The 16,706-nt window shown below is 57.6% G+C and overlaps 1 protein-coding gene across 5 annotated transcripts in view; it reads left to right on the top strand.

Moving 5' to 3' along the window:
- GSE1 (Gse1 coiled-coil protein) overlaps positions 1–16,706 on the top strand; it is a 73,852-nt gene that overhangs the window by 8,150 nt on the left and 48,996 nt on the right. Inside the window, exon 1 of one of the 5 annotated variants that reach the window (XM_030457738.1) lies at positions 9,141–9,227. The exons of the other annotated variants lie outside the window; for them this stretch is intronic. The gene's annotated coding sequence lies outside the window, so the exon portion shown is untranslated. Of the gene's footprint in view, positions 1–9,140; positions 9,228–16,706 lie in introns of those variants that run through there. 5 annotated transcript variants of the gene reach the window in all.

Genomic DNA, 16,706 nt, shown 5'->3' with positions numbered 1-16,706 from the left:
GCTGCTCCGCCGCGGGAGGACCTCCTGGCTCTGTTAATCTTCCGGGGTGCAGAATCCTGCTGGGAGGTGGTAAAACCTTTCTGCAGAGCCAGCACAGCTGCAGGCAGGTGGCTCTCTCTGGTTGTCACCCGCTGGCACCTGGGGGTGTGTGGCTTGTGCCATGCACGGGGTGTGCAAGCTGCTGGGTACTGCTGCTGCCTGCGGGGCCTTGCTGTGCTCTGCAGCCCCATCAGATGCACGGGGCTCTGTGCTGGGCTATGTAGCCCCCTTGGATGCACAGGGCACTGCTGCTGCCCTCCATGCCATGTTCTGCATCCCCCTTGGATTTACAGGGCACTGCTGCTGCCCTCCATGTAATGTTCTGCATCCCCCTCATATGCACAGGGCTCTGTGCTGTGCCATCCATCCCCCCCAGATGCTCAGGGCACTGCTGCTGCCCTCCATGCCATGTTCTGCATCCCCCTCGGATGCAGAGGGCTCTGTGCTGTGCCATGCAGCCCCCTTGGATGCACAGGGCACTGCTACCATCCATGTCATGTTCTTTATCCCCCTCGGATGCACAGGGCACTGCTGCTTCTCTCCATGCCATATCATGCATCCCAGCTCGATGCACAGCCCTGGTTCCAGCACCTTCCCAAATTTTCCAGCACTGCTGCTGGGCAGGGTTTTTTTCTGTTGGGTGTTATCTCTGCCCCCCCTCCGATGCCCTCTGCCCCTGGTCCCCAGCTGCTCTGCCATCCCCTCACAGCCACTGCTCCTTTCTCCTCACCTACAGAGGCATCCAATGCCTCTCTCAGCCACTCAAGGGTGGATGTTGGATGCAGGGAAGTCAAATTGCCCCCAGGATTCCCCTAGGAGGAGGCAGGATGAGTTTTGTTTGCACTTCCCTACTCCTGTCCAGCCCAGGCTCCAGGCACCGGCTTTATTTCCACCGTATAACAAGATGATGGGTTAGGGTCAAGCTGGGGGTTCATAACTTGTTGGGAGACTTTGCTGAACAATAAAGGTGTCTGCCTTTATATCTGCTCGTATTTTATCCCTGCCACGGCCTTTCCCCAGCACCGCCTGGGATTTACAGCAGGGGGATATTTGAACGTGTTGAGGCGAGCTTGGGGTGGGGGGAAAGCTGGGGCTGACCCCTCCCCTTCCCCTCTCCTCCCCTTTTCCTCCCTGCCTTTGCATTCTGTGCCCCTGTGTGCTGAAATATTTACCTCCCAGCTCCTCTGACAGTTCAAGCCGTCTCGTGAAGCAAAGGTTATTGAACTGGGAATGTTATGACATTACATTTTTGTGTCTGCACTTTCAAGATGCCTGATGCAGCCTGAATGATAAGCGATCCCGGGGTTAAGGGTGGGTTGGTTTTTTTTGTTGCTTCTTTTTTTTTCCTTTTTTGTTGTCGTCGTCTTCCCCCCCCCTTCCCGACCCCCATCCATTTCTCCTCCTCTCCCTCCTGTTCTCCTCCCCTCCTTGGCGCTGGCTGTTGGCTCTGCTGGGCCTTGATAAGGCTCCTTTTTATTGCCCTGCCTTTGCATTCCTGCTGCTGGTCTCCCCGTGGTTGGTGTGGATGCTGGGGAGGGGTTTAGGAGGTGGAGGGAAAGACATTCCCAGTGTAGAAGCTGGCCTTGCTAGTGCCTGCCTCAGTTTCCCTAACTTTGGGCTCATCCCTTGTGCCATGGGGCACACCAGGCACCCAAACCTCTTGGAGAATGCTGATGCTGAGAGGGGTACCCCAACCCCCCCTGCATCCTGGTGTGTGTGGGGAAACACAGCATCCTGCATCCCACTGGGGCTGTGCTGCAGGGCAGGGGGAGCTGTGCCAGTCTTTGCAACCCCTTTTGGGGTTGGGGGGTTGGGGAGATGGGGGTGCAGCAATGCTCTCCCCCATCTGTGAGCATCTCAGCAGCTGTCCCCACTTGAGAAGCAGCATCCTGCGTGGCCAAGGGGCCCTGGGGATGTGTGGGGAGTGGGATAAGTGAGAGTGGGTCTGGCCTGTCCCGTACACACTAGAGGGCAGCAACAAACTGGGTCAGTGTGCAATCCCTTGGGAGCTTTTGGGGTCTAACTCTCCCCCCCCAGTTCCCCCTGGTGTGGCAGGTTTGGGGCAGGGAGCTGCTTGTTTGTAAGGGACACTCAAACCCTTTTGCAACCAAGCAGCTGGATGAGGTCACTCAAACCCAGGTGTCCCATCATTCTGGGAGCAAATTAATTAATTCCTTAAATTTGGCTGCCTTTGCTGATGGCAAATCACATCTGGGGGCTTTGTTCCCACCATCACCCCTTTCTCTCCTTCCCTGGGCTCCCCCTCTTAGGTTCACCTTGGTTCACTGCTGGAGTCAACATCTCCCCCTGCAGCCCCTGGAGGTTCTGATGGGCTCGGGGCTGGCCCAGCATCCCGGGTCAGGGGGGCTGCTGAGCTAACAGAAAGCAGCTGGGCAGGCAGGGGGGCTGCTGGGGAAGGGGAAGGAAAATAAAAAAAAAAAATAAAAGAGGTCAGGGCCTGGGAAATTAAATGTTCATAAACGTAGGCCCGAGCGCTTAAAAAGTAGGGCAGTGCCATTAAATCTCATTAAAGTTTAATACCTATCAGTGCCACTTCAGGCAGCCCTTGGACATTGCTTTAATTTGATGGGTGTTAAGGGAGAATTATCAAATAATTGTGCTGGCTGGGGACTTGCTTTTATCATGTTACATGGAAAGCTCTCCCGGCTTTGTGCTGCACATCAAAACAGCAGTGGATAGGTATTGTTCTGGGGTGGGCATGGGGGTTGGAAAGGCTGCAGGGGGGTCCCCTGCTGTCCCCATCACCCTTGGTGGTGGCAGGAGGGATGAGGGACACTGGATCAGGGATTAGCTGCCCCGGGAATCTGATTTTCCTGCCCAAATTTAAGCCTTCTACCTGTGGCAGGGAGGGTCTGCAACTCCCTGGGGGTGGCATGGGGACAGCCAGCATCCTGCCATTGTCCCCAGGAGCCCTGCCAGGTGTCCCCGTGGCCCAGCAGGGTCGTGCTGCCCTTCCTGGGGATGCTTTAATGACTTCTAATTTTTGGGAAAGCTCTGGGTGGGGGGAATTGTCTCTGGGAGATGCTGAGTGCTCCGTGGGGGAAGTCCTCGTGGCCCAGCAGGGTCGTGCTGCCCTTCCTGGGGATGCTTTAATGACTCCTAATTTTTGGGAAAGCTCTGGATGGGGGGAATTGTCTCTGGGAGATGCTGAGTGCTCCGTGGGGGGAGGCAGGCAGGCATTTGGTGATAGGGGGCACTCGGGGTTATTTCTTCTTTTTTTTTCTCTTTCCTCCCTCCTCCCCTTGCTGTAAAAGTCCCGGTTGATAAAGAATTAGTGCCAGGTCGTTAGTCCTGGGTTTTATGAGATAAACCCAAGTGCAAGGTGCTGTCGTGTAAACGCTGGGGCCAGGGGAGTTTGGGGAGGTTTGTAGGGGGGGGCTGGAGCTGGAAGGTGTGGGTTTGGGGGGGGTGGGAGCAGAGCTGCTGCCATGAATTATTCAGCACCGCCTGATTTCACATTATTCTCACTGATACTTTTACAACCTGTCAGTAAATAAAAAGATTCTGCATTATTTATAGAAATGGACCCGAATTGGTTAGGAGAATTTACTGTTGCTATTATTAGGGGCTGCTCAGCCTCGTGTTAATGAGAGCTGGGTGATGATGGCAAATGCTGTTTCCCTCCAGCTCAGAGTCCCCCGGGCTGCCACCTCGGTCCCCAAAGGGTGGCTGTTTCCCCGTGGCTGTCACCACTGCCCACTCACTCAGCTGAGGCTCTGCATGTGTCCCCAGTAGCTGGTGGGACATGGAAGGGTGAGGGGCTGCTTGAAGCAGAGCTATCTCCTTCCCAGGGACATCTCCTGGTAGATAGCACCCTCTCAGGGACAGCTTGTTGCTGAGGACAGTGTATTCCCAGGGATGACTCCTTCCCCAGGGACATCTTTCTAGGGATATCTCCTTGCCAGGAACATCTCCTTCCCAAAGACATCTGCTACCTGGAGATATCTTCTTGGGAACATCTCCTTCCTGAGGACCACATGGTGCTGTGGGTGTCTCCTTCTCAAGCACATCTCCTTCCCAGGGATCACATTTTCCCAGGGACATCATCCTAGGGACCACATCATCCTAGGGATGTCTTCCCAGGGATGTTTCCTTGCCAAAGACATCTGCTTCCTGGGGTTATCTTCTTCAGAATATCTCCTTCCTGGGGGACAGCATCTTTCAGGGACAGCTTCCTAGAGACCACATCTTCCCTGGGATGCCTTCTTCCTAGGAATGTTTCCATCCTGGGGACTTCTCCTTCTTGGCATACAGGTCTCTGCTGCAGGGGATGCTTACCAGGCACAGTCTGGTGAAGCAGCCCCTCCATTCCTGTGTCCTCCTGGCTCTGCATCCCAGCACATCTCTTCTTGCCTGTGTCCCATCCAAACCCAAGCAGGACCCATCCCTTTCCCCGGTCCCCATATCCCTGATGTGACAGCTCCAGGGAGGTGACAGAGCACCTCGTAGCACAAGGATCAAACAAATCAGAAGGATGGCAAACCCTGGGGAGGGGAAGGGGCTGTGAGTGAAGCCAAACATTGCCACCATGGGTTGCACAGCCAAGCTGGAGGGAGAAACCAAGAGGAAACCCAAGAGGGGAATGGTTTGTCTGCGGTGTCCTAAGGTGGCTGCTCCCAGCCTGCTGGTGACAGGTTTATTGGCAGGCAGGCCAGGCTGGAAGGATTGTCAGCTATTTACAGTGCTGGGGCCGTGACTTTGCGAGCAGACAGTTAACATAAATTCACATGATGGATCAGTTATCACTCCATTGAACTCGGGGTGGATCCATTGAAGGCTGTGCAGTAACATACTGTTTCCTGGCTCCGCGCAGCGCTGGGATACATTAAATACACTTTATTTATAGCTTACCATTGCTGCACTGTGGGCAGGAGAATGCAGCTTTTGCAACTATCATCTAATTTTATGATGAGCATTAAAGCAAGGCCTATAATTTGCACCTTTTTATTCATTAGACACTGGTGCAGCCATAAGTCAAGAATGCCCAGGGATTTAGATGCAGATCCAGAAGATAAACTATTGACAAGCCAGATGTATTTTTACATTAGTGTGCCTTTACAATAGTTTATGTTGAGAGTGGAATATAAATTGCATTATTAAATACAAACCACTCCTGGAACCACTGCTCTGCCTGGTCCTGGGGTGGGCAGGGTGGGATTTGGAGCTGCTGAGCACGGAGGCTTTGCCTCCTGGCTCCAGCTTGGCTTGGGCAGGTTTATTTTGACTTTTCTTTGAGCCGATGCAGCAGGGCAGGGATGGAGGCTGGAGGAAGCAGTGTCCTGGAGGGATGTCCCCAGAGGCAGCAAAGCCACCCCAAGCCACGTGCCCTCACCAGAGACCTCTGCTCAGCCCCTGCCACCCGGCCAGCAGCGAGTTAAATCCTTTTGTTTCCGAGGCAATAGAGTTTATATTATGAGCATGAATAAAAGATGGTTGTGCTAGGGGTAGCTGTCAGGATCCTCGCTGCCTATAAAGGCTTCTACTGTAGCTTGACAGTAAAAGACTGTGTTTGGGGACTGATGTGGTTTCTCAAAGGAGCTAAATAAATAAGGGACGCTTATTTTTACACCAGTAAAGGCTGCTGGAAATTTAAAGCCCTGTTTATCTCGCTGAAATCGTGGTGTTTATTGTTATCTCGTGGAGGGGGAATTTGCATCTTTGCTAATAATTAACTGAGCCCAGTGCTACTCCCTCCTGTACGTGCAGCAGCCCTGCTGTTATCAGGGGGAGGGAACACTTGCAAATCAAATGCAAATATTGACCATGCCTGAGCTGGGTGCTCCCTGGTGCCCCGTCCCACCACCACTTCAGGGGACAGAAGGCTTGGGTGCTTGCCTGTGGCACCAGGGCCCTGATGGGAACCCTCACCATTGCTGTTCCTCCTGTTCCCCTTGCCACCTCGTCCCCATAATCATCTCATCTCCTTGGCCACCATGTCCCCATTGCTGCCTCATCCTTATTTCCATCCCCTTGACACCCCGACCCCATTGCCACCCCCCATCCCCACATCCACTCTGTCCCCATTGCCACCCCCCTCTCATCCTTGTGGCCACCCTGTCCTCATTGACACCTCATCCCCTTGGCCACCCTGTCCCCATTGCACCCCCCTCATCCTCGTGGCCACCCTGTCCTCATTACCACCCCATCCTTATTGCTACCCTGTCCCCATTGCCACCCCCCTCGTCCTCATGGCCACCCTTTCCTCACTGGCACCTCATCTCCTTGGCCACCATGTCCCCAATGCCACCTCTTCCTTATTTCCATCCCCTTGCCACCCTGTCCCTATTGCCACCCTGTCCTCATTGCCACCCCTCTCATCCTCATGGCCACCCTGTCCTCATTGGCACCTCATCTCCTTGGCCACCATGTCCCCATTGCCACCTCCTCCTTATTTCCATCCCCTTGCCACCCTGTCCCCATTGCCACCCTGTCCTCATTGCCACCCCCCTCATCCCTATGGCCACCCCATCCCCAGGGCCACCCCTTTATGCCCCGGGCTAACAGGCTTCCCGTCCCATCCCGCTCTCCTGTCCCCGTGCCACCAGCTGCTGCCACTGCGTGTCACGCCATCATGTCACCGGCGGAGTGGAACGGGGAGAGCAGTCGGTGCCTTTGTTTCTCCTGCTCTCTGCACAGCTGTCACTTCCAGTGATCAGGAGAAAAATCATCACCCCACCGGATCATACATATGGAACGCTGTCTGTGCGGAATATTTATTGTAACATGTGTCAGGGCCGCGCCAGCACCGAGCCCCGGGCTTGGCTCTCCCTCTGCCAACCCTTGGAAGGGGATGCTCTGGGGTCCCCTGGGCTCTGCCTGCCAGGGAGGTGGTGCACAGTGTCCCCGTGGCTGTGTCACCGTGGCGCTGTCCCCTGGGTGGCTGGGGGACTCGGGGCTAATTGGGTTGGGAGGCTTCGGGCTGTGCAGCATCCTCTGCTTGGTGGGGTCCTGGGGAAGCTCTTCTGCTCCCAACCTGGTTCCCACAGGATGTCCCCAAGCTGGTGGGGAGCAGGTGAGATGTGGGGGTGTGCAAAGCCCCAGCTGATGGAGCTGCAGGCTTCTTCTTGGGGGAGCCCTTTACTGGGGTCACCTCTGAGGTGGCCTCTGGGGGTCTCCGAGGGTGGGAGGTGAAGGTGTTGAGAGCTTTGGTGTTTCTGGGAGTTCTCTGGTGTCTCTGGAGCTGTCAGCTCAGCACCTTTCTTGTGTGATGGGTAAACAGCACGGCAGGGAAGGCTCTTGGATCCCTGCTGGTGCTAAAGCAGCGTCTGGCAGGGACGGGGAACGTGCTGTCGCCTGTGGACGTGACACCCCAAGGGGGCTCCTCGTGGCTTTCCCCATGGAGAAACCAAGTCCCCACCGGGCAGTGCCACTCTAGAATGGGTCTGCAGTATGACCCCCAGCAAAGCAGCACCCAGCACCCAGGTCCCCATCCCATGCACTGGGAGCTGCTGGGGAGGTGGAACACCCTCCCCGTGCCCCGTCACCACGCGTGTTCCCTCACAGGGGTAGACAGATGCCAGGCAGGCACCGGGGGGTCACCGGGGTCCCCCCAGCACATGGTTGGGGGAAGGTGTTGCTGTCGCCTTTTGGCACCCGCCGCCACACGAGCGCGCTCCTCTGACAGCTTTATCAAGCCTCCAGACTTCCCAGTTCCATTGTTCCTGACATCTGTTTCGGTAAGTGATTAATTGCAATTAGTGAACGGTTTGAAAGCCCGTGGAAGAATATTCAGCAGAAAACTCGTCAAGATTAATGAGTGGTGGCAGTTGTCAGAAGGGCTGCTGCCTCCCTGGGATGCAGCGGGGAGGGCTGGGAGGCTGGGGGAGAGAGGGGTACCCCCCCCCCCCCCCATGGCCCTCCTTCCTCCCATTGTCACAGTGTCCCCCATCCCGGAATAATGACACAGGCTGATTTTATATATTTTTTTTTTAAATTATTATTATTATTTTTATCCCAAACGCATGAATTATCCGCTAATGTGCTATTAATAAAGCGCCGTGGAGTTTCACCGAGATTAGGTCCTAAATCATGCAGAATGAATTCTAATCAGTCCAAAAGACACCGGTGCCAGCCCCTCCCAGGGAACCTGCGGGAAACCGGGATGGATCCAACCAGGATCTGCTGCCTGCTTCCCACCTTTGCTCCCGTGCCATGCTGTGCCGTGCCACCTGCGTGTCAGCAGAGCCAGGCTGCCTTTGTGCTGTGCTCTGTGGGGCTGGGGACAGCTGGCTTCTCAAATCCCATCTTTTAGAGGTGTGTGTGGGGGGTGTGTGTGTGTCACTCCTGCAGTGAGTTTCCCAGGTCTCTGCTCTTGGCTTCGTGTTGTCTCACAAGGGTCCACCTGGAGGTTGTTGGGGTGGTGAGCCAAGTGTCGGGGGGTGACACAGCTATAGCCCTGGGTGTGTGTGTGTGTGTGACACAACCACGGACCCAAGGGTGAGGGAGGGTGTGACATCTGCTCCTGCAAACTGTTTGCCACGCTGAGGTCAGGGCAGCTCGACAGCCCCGGGGTCCTGTGAGCAGATGGCTCCGGCACCGTGCCCAGCAAGGTCCCCACCAACAGGCTGGGACCAGAGGGTGCAGGGAGGGTCCGGAGGGTGCAGGGAGGGACCAGAGAGTGCAGGGAGGGAGCATAAGGTGCAGGGAGGGACCAGAGGGTGCAGGGAGGGTGCACGCATCCTTAAACCCCCCCCATGACACCCAGGCTTGTGCTCCTGTCCCCAGGGATTCACCGCCCAGGTGCAAGGGGGGTGTTGGTGATGGAGTGAGATCCCAGCCCTGTCCCCATCCCCGCCCTCCAGCCTGTCCCTGTCCCGTTCCTTTGATTTATTGCTCTTTTGACGGAGGGGCAGGGGGTGGCAGGGGTCAGGAGGTCCCGCCGTCGGCCGCCCTTTGTTGGTGTCCAGCACAATGACCCCGGCGCAGGCTGTTTGCTCGGCACGGCGGGGAATTATTGTGCCGGGGGGAGGGATTGAGGGGGTCAGGGCCAGGGGGAAGGGGGGGGGAAAAGGAGGGGGAGGGAGCTGCTGTGACCCATCGCTGGCGAGGCCCTGCGGTGGCAGCGGCTTGTCCTTCCCCTGGCACCATCTGCTCGGAGGCGGCCGCTTCGAGCGACGGCGGGGCTGCGGCGCTCAGACGGCCGGCCAGATGGTGGTGGGTTTGAAGAGGTAGAGTGTGTACTTTGTTCTGGAGAGCTTTGATTGGGAGGGAAAAAATTTAAAAAAAAAAAAAAAAAAAAAAAAGGAGAAAGAGACAGGGAGAGGAGATGGAGGGGATGTCCTCCTGTCCATTCCTCACCCCCCTGTCCCTGCTGCCTTGCCACCCTGCCGCACTTGGTGGCAGGGAGGTGGGGATTGTCACCACGCCAGGGACAAGGGCTGCGGGTGCTGGCCCCCGCGGCGTGCCGGGGTCGGAATGCCAGGGAGTTGGGATAGGTCCCGGTGGCTGCTCCTGCGGGGTCACCGCCTGCCCTGAGCATCCCCAGCGGGACAGGGAGGTCCCTGCCAGGCGGTGCCAGGGCTGCCCTGATCCCCGCTGCATCCGTCCCCGGCGTGCTGCCAGCCTCCTGCCTCCGGCACGGCACGTACCTGCCTGCGAGCGGTGCCAGCCGGGACAAGGCTGATGCAAGCGGCGTTCCCGGGCAAGCCCGGCTGCTTCCCAACCGGCTGGGGCAGCCGGACCAGGGAAGAGAGCGGGGGGTGGGTGGGGGGGAAGGAAAAGCACGGGCGTGGGGTCCCTGCAGCGGTGTTGCGGACGCCGGGTGCAGGCGGGACGACGCGGCGGCTCCTTGGGGCTCTCCCGACCAGCCGGACCCGCTCGGGTAGCGCCGGCGTGGGTTGGTGGTTTTTGGCTTGGGTGCAAGAGGTGGGGCTCAGCCACCCCCGCCACCCTGCAGACGCCTTTTCCAAGCGGCGCCTGCCCTCCGTGTCCCGGCATCACCGCTCAGCGGGACTCGCTCGACGCCCATACAACGGTGCCTCGCCGGCGCCCGCGGTCAGGGTGCGGTGTACCGGCAACCGGGCCCCAGCAGCCGGGTCAGCCCTGGCTCCGGGACGGTTTGCAGGGAGCAGGTGGGGCCGTGGTGTGTGGCCAGCGTCCTGTTTGCTGCAGGGATGTGACTGCCCCATCGAGGGAGTCACCGTGGGGGTCTCCGGACCTGGGTTTGGTTACCTGCTGGCAACATGAGGACTAATACCTGGTGCTCAGACATCTCTGGTGACATCCCCTCTGGTGGTCCCTTTGGGGACATCTCTGGCCACCCCTTTGGGTGCTTTTGATGCCCGTCCAGCAGTGCCCACAGCCAGGACATGCTGTGCCAGCATTGTGCCCTGGTTACCTCCAGGCTTGTGCTGGTAACGAGGGGATCACCAAGGGGGTTGCCATGAGCAGGTGGGACTCGAGGCTGCAGTGCATGGGCCAACGTCTCGGTGGCAAGGATGTGACCACCCCATCTTCTGGGGTCAGCACGTAGGGATTCCCAGGGGATCCGGGGGTCTCTGTGGCTGTTGCAGTCCTGGCTTTGCTGTCTCTTAATTACTGCCCGCTCCAGGCCTGGCCCTGTGTTATGCTTCATTAATTCTCTGCCATGGAGGCTGCTCCTCCCTCCTGTCCCACTCCTGCTGGGGGACTGGGTGTGTTTTCTGCTGTGTGCAGACAGACACTTCATATACAGCTTTAATCACCTTCCCCGGGTGGCTCCCACCCTCCCACCCAGTGCTGCCCAGAGGCTGCCCAGCTGGGGTGAGGACATCCTGCAGATGCCTGGTGCTGACCTGCTGCTGCTGTAACACCCTGGGCAAATACCTGCTGCAGCTTCCAGGTGCAAACGCCCCGTGAAAAAGTGTGGTGTGGATGCCCTGGCCCACTACCCCAGTGCAAACACCCCATGCCAGCTCCTGGTGAACATGTGTGGTGTAAACCCCTCGTGCAGACACACCATACCAATGCTGTCTGCAGATGCCTGGTGCAACCCCCCTCGTGCAAATACCCCCTGCCAACATCAGGGGCAGGTGCCTGGTGCCAACACCCTGTGCAAATGCCCTCTCACAGTGCTTGGTGCAAACCCCTCGTGCAGAGACACCGTACCAATGCTGGCTGCAGATGCCTGGTGCAAACCCCCTTGTGCAAATGCCCTCTGCCAACATCAGGGGCAGAGGTGCCCGGTGCAAACAAGCTCTGCAGACACCCTGTCACCAGTGCCTGGTGCAGATGGATGGTGCAAACACCCCATGCAAACACCCCGTGCAAACACCCCGTGCCGATACCCGGCGAACACTCGGGGCGCAAATAACTCCCCGTGCCGATGCCTGGTGCAGATGCCTGGTGCAAACACCTCGTGTGAGTGCCTGGTGAACGTGCAGGGTGCAAAATAACCACCCGGGCTGGGACTCAGCTTGTGAAAGGGTGTGATGGTGGCGGAGCAGGCGGCCCGCCGGCTCCTCGCAGGTGTAAGCACAGACTCTGCGGCGTTGGGAGCTTCTGTGCGGCGGGCGCGTGCCAGCACACTGCTGTGCCTTGCGAAGGTAGCAGCCATCTGCACTGTGATAAAAAGCCCCGAGGATGATAAATAGACAAGTAGCACTTTTATTGGATTGCTGTTTCGAAGCAGCCACTTTGGGTTTGGCACGGCGCTAACGACAGACTCGCCGCACGCTGCGCCCAAACCGCCCCGGCCTGGGGAAAGGGGCCTGCCCGGTGGCTAAGCTGCCAGCCCACCCACCACCACCTCCACTGCCTCGTTCCCCCCCCCCTTTATTTTTAAATTTTACTTATTTTTTTTTAGGGATGACACCTCTGGATCAGCGTGATCCAGAGGATGCTGGAAACCCAAACGATTTGGGATGAGGCGAGCGGGAGGGCATCGCTGCCGGCTGCGTGCTGAGGATGGGGGGGGACACGCAGGAGGGTTTGAGCAGGGCAGGCCAGCTGGCACAGCGTGGCATGGCACGGCACAGGGTGTCCCAGCTGCTGAGCTGGCCTCGCCGTTGTCACCTGCGCCGAGCAGCTTGTTTGTCAATAATGGAGCAGAGAAAATTGCAGCTGAATCGCCTCTCGGCTCTGCTTTGTGTCGCCTTAATGCATCCACCCCCCAGGTGCCCAGGGGGAGGCAGCACAAAGGCTGCCAAGAGGGGAAGAAGGGGATGGGGGGCTTGGTGAACCCCTCCCCGTAGAGGGGTTTGCTCCCCTCTGCCCCAGGTAGACCCCCAGTGCCGGGGTGAGGGGGCACAGATGGGCTCTGACCCCCGCAGTTGGCACCGTTGTGTTCCTGCAGCTTGGCTGTGTCCTGTGCTGGGATCATCAGTCCAGAGGCATTGGTCCCAAAGGGGCCAATTTTAGGGACAGTTTGGGGTTGGGCAGCGTTGCCCAGTGAGCTTCCATGGCAGGACAGTGTGCTGGGACACCGTGCCAGCCCCAGGGCTGTGTTTTCCAGGAAGTTTCCACACGAGTCAGGGCTGCACTTGCTGTCACACCCCTGCCTGTCCCTCTTGAGGCCTGGCATGGAGGTGACAGTGGCTGCTGGGGAAGGGCAGTGACCCCCTGCTCGTTGGTTTGAATGGGGAGACTTGGAGGTGGCTCTTACTGGTGAACACTGGGGTGGTTGTGAGCATCCCTGTCCCTATTTGTGTCTCCCAGCTTCTGCCTGATGAGGACATCAATTCAGGGGTGCTGTGGGGTGGGGACCCCATTTCAGGGGTGCTGTGGGACCAGACAGGTTTGGGACATAATTCAGAGGTGCTGTAGGATTGAGCAGGTTGGGGACATCAATTCAGGGGTGCTGTGGGATGGGGCAGGTTGGGGACATCAGTTCAGGGGTGCTGTGGGATGGGACAGGCTGGGGACATCAGGTCAGGGGTGCTGTGGGATGGGGCAGGTTGGAGACATCAACTCAGGGGTGCTGTGGGATGGGGCAGGTTGGGGACACCGTTTCAGGGAGCAGTCCCTATGGCAGGAGGTGACAGGAGGAAGCAGGGTGGGTGGTGTGGGGACTGTCCCCACAGCCTGCCAGTCCCCACCTGTAGGACAGGGGCTGCTGAGGCAGCTGCCTGCCTTCCCGGGCTTGCATCCCAGGAATTTGGGATGGCGGGGGGGAGGGGAAGGGGGAGGTGTCTGCCCCCTGCCCTCTGCCCCCGTCGGGATGATACAAACCCTCTTCTGTTTCTCCTCAACCCGCCGGCGGGGTCAGGATGGTGGCGGCTGGCGCTGGCTCCCTCCCTCCCTCCCCGCGATAAAACAGCTCGTCTGTCACGACACAATAGATCCGTCAGGCTGCTGTCACGCCTGAGGGGTCACAGCCCCGATGTATGGGGTGAGGGGATAGGAAGAAGGGGGGTGTTTTGGGGGGGGATGCTCCTGCAGCCCCCAGCCTGGCTCCTGGGGGTGCACGCAAGCGCCGTGGGAGTTTTGTGGGGTCTCAGCCGGGGTGTGGGGGGTGGCAAGGGATGGGGGCAGGGGAGCAGGGACAGGATCCAGGTGTCCTGGCTGATACCCTGCACCCAACCCCTGCTCTGCTGTGAGGAGATAGAGCTGTGTCTCTTGGCTCCCCGCCGTGCTCGCTGCCATCTCAAAAATACATCAGGAGGCACCGTCCTGGGGTGCCCCCCACCCTTCCCAGCCTGGGGACACTCCTGGAGGACCCGCTCACCTTTTTCCTCCTGGATTCAGGGCCTTTTTCATCCTCCCTTCTACATCATTGTCATTTCCACCCACCCATCCAAGGGGATGGGTGCTGCTGGGTGCATCCCCTCTGTGCCAACAGCACAGGATGGGTGCAGACCCCCTTCATCTCCCTAGATCCACCCCAAACCCGGCAGCTATTGAGAAATAATTAAAAAAAAAAAAAAAGAAAGAAAGAAAGAAAAAGAAAAGAAAAGCGTTTCCAATTAGGAGCAGGGATGCTGCAAACTGGCGGCGAGGCACTTGAACTGTCACTGTGCAGCCTTAATTAGCAGCGACGGGGCAGGGGTCAGCTGCAACTCAGCAGTCTTGACAAGGCTGCTATCAAGGGGAAGGAGGGGGGGGGAGGGAAAGGGGAGGAGAAAAAAGAAAAAAAAAAAAAAAGAAAGAAAGAAAAAAAAAAAAGCAAAACAGCAAAGCTCCCCGAACTCCAGGACCATCCCTGGGTGAGTGGGGAGGATGAGGATGTTCCCAGAGCCAGGCAGGCAGAGTTAAAAGGGAATAAAATGGTTGCTGTCTCCTGCCTGCAGCTGATGGCTGTGCAGCCCCTCCGGGAGCCTCCGTGCTGGGACAGGGACAGGGAGGGGGCCACAGGGCCCCCCAACCAAGCTGGGGATGGAGAACTGCTTGTCCTTGCTGGAAAGCCTCAACAAGTGAGGGGGGGCTGTGGGGACACCCCCTCACCCCCATACCAGTCTCCCCCTCCCCGTCTAAAGGGATATGGGTGGGTGGCATGGCCAGGGTGAGGGTCCTGCCCCCTCGTGCCACCCTGTCCCCTCCCCAGCGTCCCCCTCCTCGGGGTCAGCTCCCGGCCGTGGCCAGGCTTAACCTCTGCCCTTTCCCTCCTGCCCTGCAGCCCTGTTAAAAAGGGTTTAAATGCAAAGTTATTTGATAATTAATCCTGACCTAAAGCTGGGGGCAACCCTGGGTTTTGACACTGGGAATCTCTCCCCCCCCCCCCATCCCCCTTCCTCCCAGCCCCTAAGCTGAGACCCTCCGGTGTCCCCGCTTGCAGGGACCTGGTGCCACGGGGCTGGAGGTCGGGCAAATGCCCCGATTAAAGTCCAGTGGGTGAAAAAGAGCTTAAACAAATCCCAAAATCCCTCAGATTCCAGATGAAGCTGATGGGAATTTGCTGGCGAGGGGCCGTGGGGAGGGGGTGTTAGGCTGAAACCCCACCCGGGAGGGAAGTAGTGGTGCTGCTGAACTGGGGGGACTGGAGCTGTGTGGGAGAGCTTGGGGATGGGCAGGGTGCCCTGTTGATGTTTAGGGGGGATCTGTATTTGGGGGTCCTGGGTGCCTTCCTGCCCTACACCCCTTTGCTGCCAGGCCAGGAGGGACCAACATCAGGGAACCTCCCCTTTTCACCATTATCTCCCCATTTTAGCCCACCCTTCTTCTCCAAAATGCCATTTTTCTATGATTCTATGATTTTGGGGAAGCCAAGAGGAGACACACCTGGGTGTCCCCACTGCCAGAGGGTCACCCCAACAAAAAAAAAATTTGGGGAGCAAAAATGTGGCTTTTTTTTCCCCTCCTTCTCCTCCCTGGGGTGTGTGCTTGACGTGGTTGGGTTGTGAGTATGGGGGTGTCAGGGGGTGCAGTGTCAGCCCCAGGACCAGCAGAATGGGGACTGAGCTGTCCCCAGGAAGCCAGACCCTGCCATTCCCATTGTGATGACATGAGGGAAACTGAGGCAGGCAGAGAGCCAGGAGGTGCTGGTGTGGCAGGACCTGGAGCCACTGGGGAGGATGGGTGGGCTGTGGGGGGGCTGCTGAACTCCTGGATAGTGGTTGTGAGGTGCCCTGTGTCCCCATGCCAGCCTTTCCCACGTGTGTGTGTACTCCTTGTGCACACTCCCTCGTGCACACTCCATCATCTTGCACGCTTGATCTTTGAATCCCAGAATCACCATGGTTGGGAAGGACCTTCAAGATCGAGCCCAACCATCAGTCCTATCCCATCTTAACCACTAAATCACCTCCTGAAGTACCACATCTGCCCATTTTTTGACCTCCCCCCAGGGATGGCGACTCCAGCACCTCCCTGGGCAGCCTGTTCCTGTGCTTCACCACTCTTTGGGTGAAGAAATTATTCCTCATCTCCCATCTGAAGCTCCCCTGGGTGTGCTCCATCATCTTGCACGCCCCAGCTTGGTGCAGGCTCCATCTTTGTGCCCACTGGGTTTTTGGCCATGCTCCACCACCCTGCCTGCTTCATCCCTTGCACTCTGTCCTCATCCTCTCTTTCCTTCATCCCACCCACCTCTACCCCTTGAGATCAACACCCAGCTGATGGCAGGGTGGGCTCTGCTGGAAGACCCATGCCCATGGGGCTGTGTGTGTCCCCCAGCTCCATCCCAGCTCCAGCACATCCCTGTTAACCCTGGCCAGCAAGGGTTAACACTGAAAGGGGGGGGGGGGGGAGATGCCTTCGAGCCCTTGTGCCAGTTCAGAAATGAATGTTGCCTTTAATATACCATCCTTCAATCCTTATCTCTCCTAATTTATTGGACATAACTGGTTGCGCTGATGGATTCGTGGCTCAGACCTTGGCTTCTAAATTTCAGCATTAATAATCTGCCCCTTCATTCTGCTCTCCAGATGTCTTTCATTTATCTGCTTATTCAGTAGGGGTGCAACCTCGCGTCCTCGGTGCCAGCACTAATGTGGCCCGGTGACAATAAATTTGGACTTGTAATAACACGGCCAGATGAATGAATTGACCTCTTGGTGACTGTCACTCCCAGCCTCCCCCCTCGTTAGGTGCCTCTGGGAGCCAGCGGGGCCCCTAAGAACAGATGTTGCCATCAGCCCCTTCCTCCCCAACCTTTCTCCTTTTTTTGTTGCTAATTTCTAAAGGAAAAATCTGTAGGAAAATCACTTCATCTCTTATTGACTTTGCACCAGAGCAGCCCTCATCACCAGGACCCCTATAATAACCAGGAGCCTGAATCACTGAATCATAACCCT

Source organism: Calypte anna, chromosome 11 (genome assembly GCF_003957555.1).
Source record: "Calypte anna isolate BGI_N300 chromosome 11, bCalAnn1_v1.p, whole genome shotgun sequence".
In the NCBI taxonomy this organism is placed as follows: domain Eukaryota; kingdom Metazoa; phylum Chordata; class Aves; order Apodiformes; family Trochilidae; genus Calypte; species Calypte anna.
The sequence above is the reverse complement of the archived record's forward strand: the minus strand, read 5'-3'. Positions and strand labels throughout refer to the sequence as shown.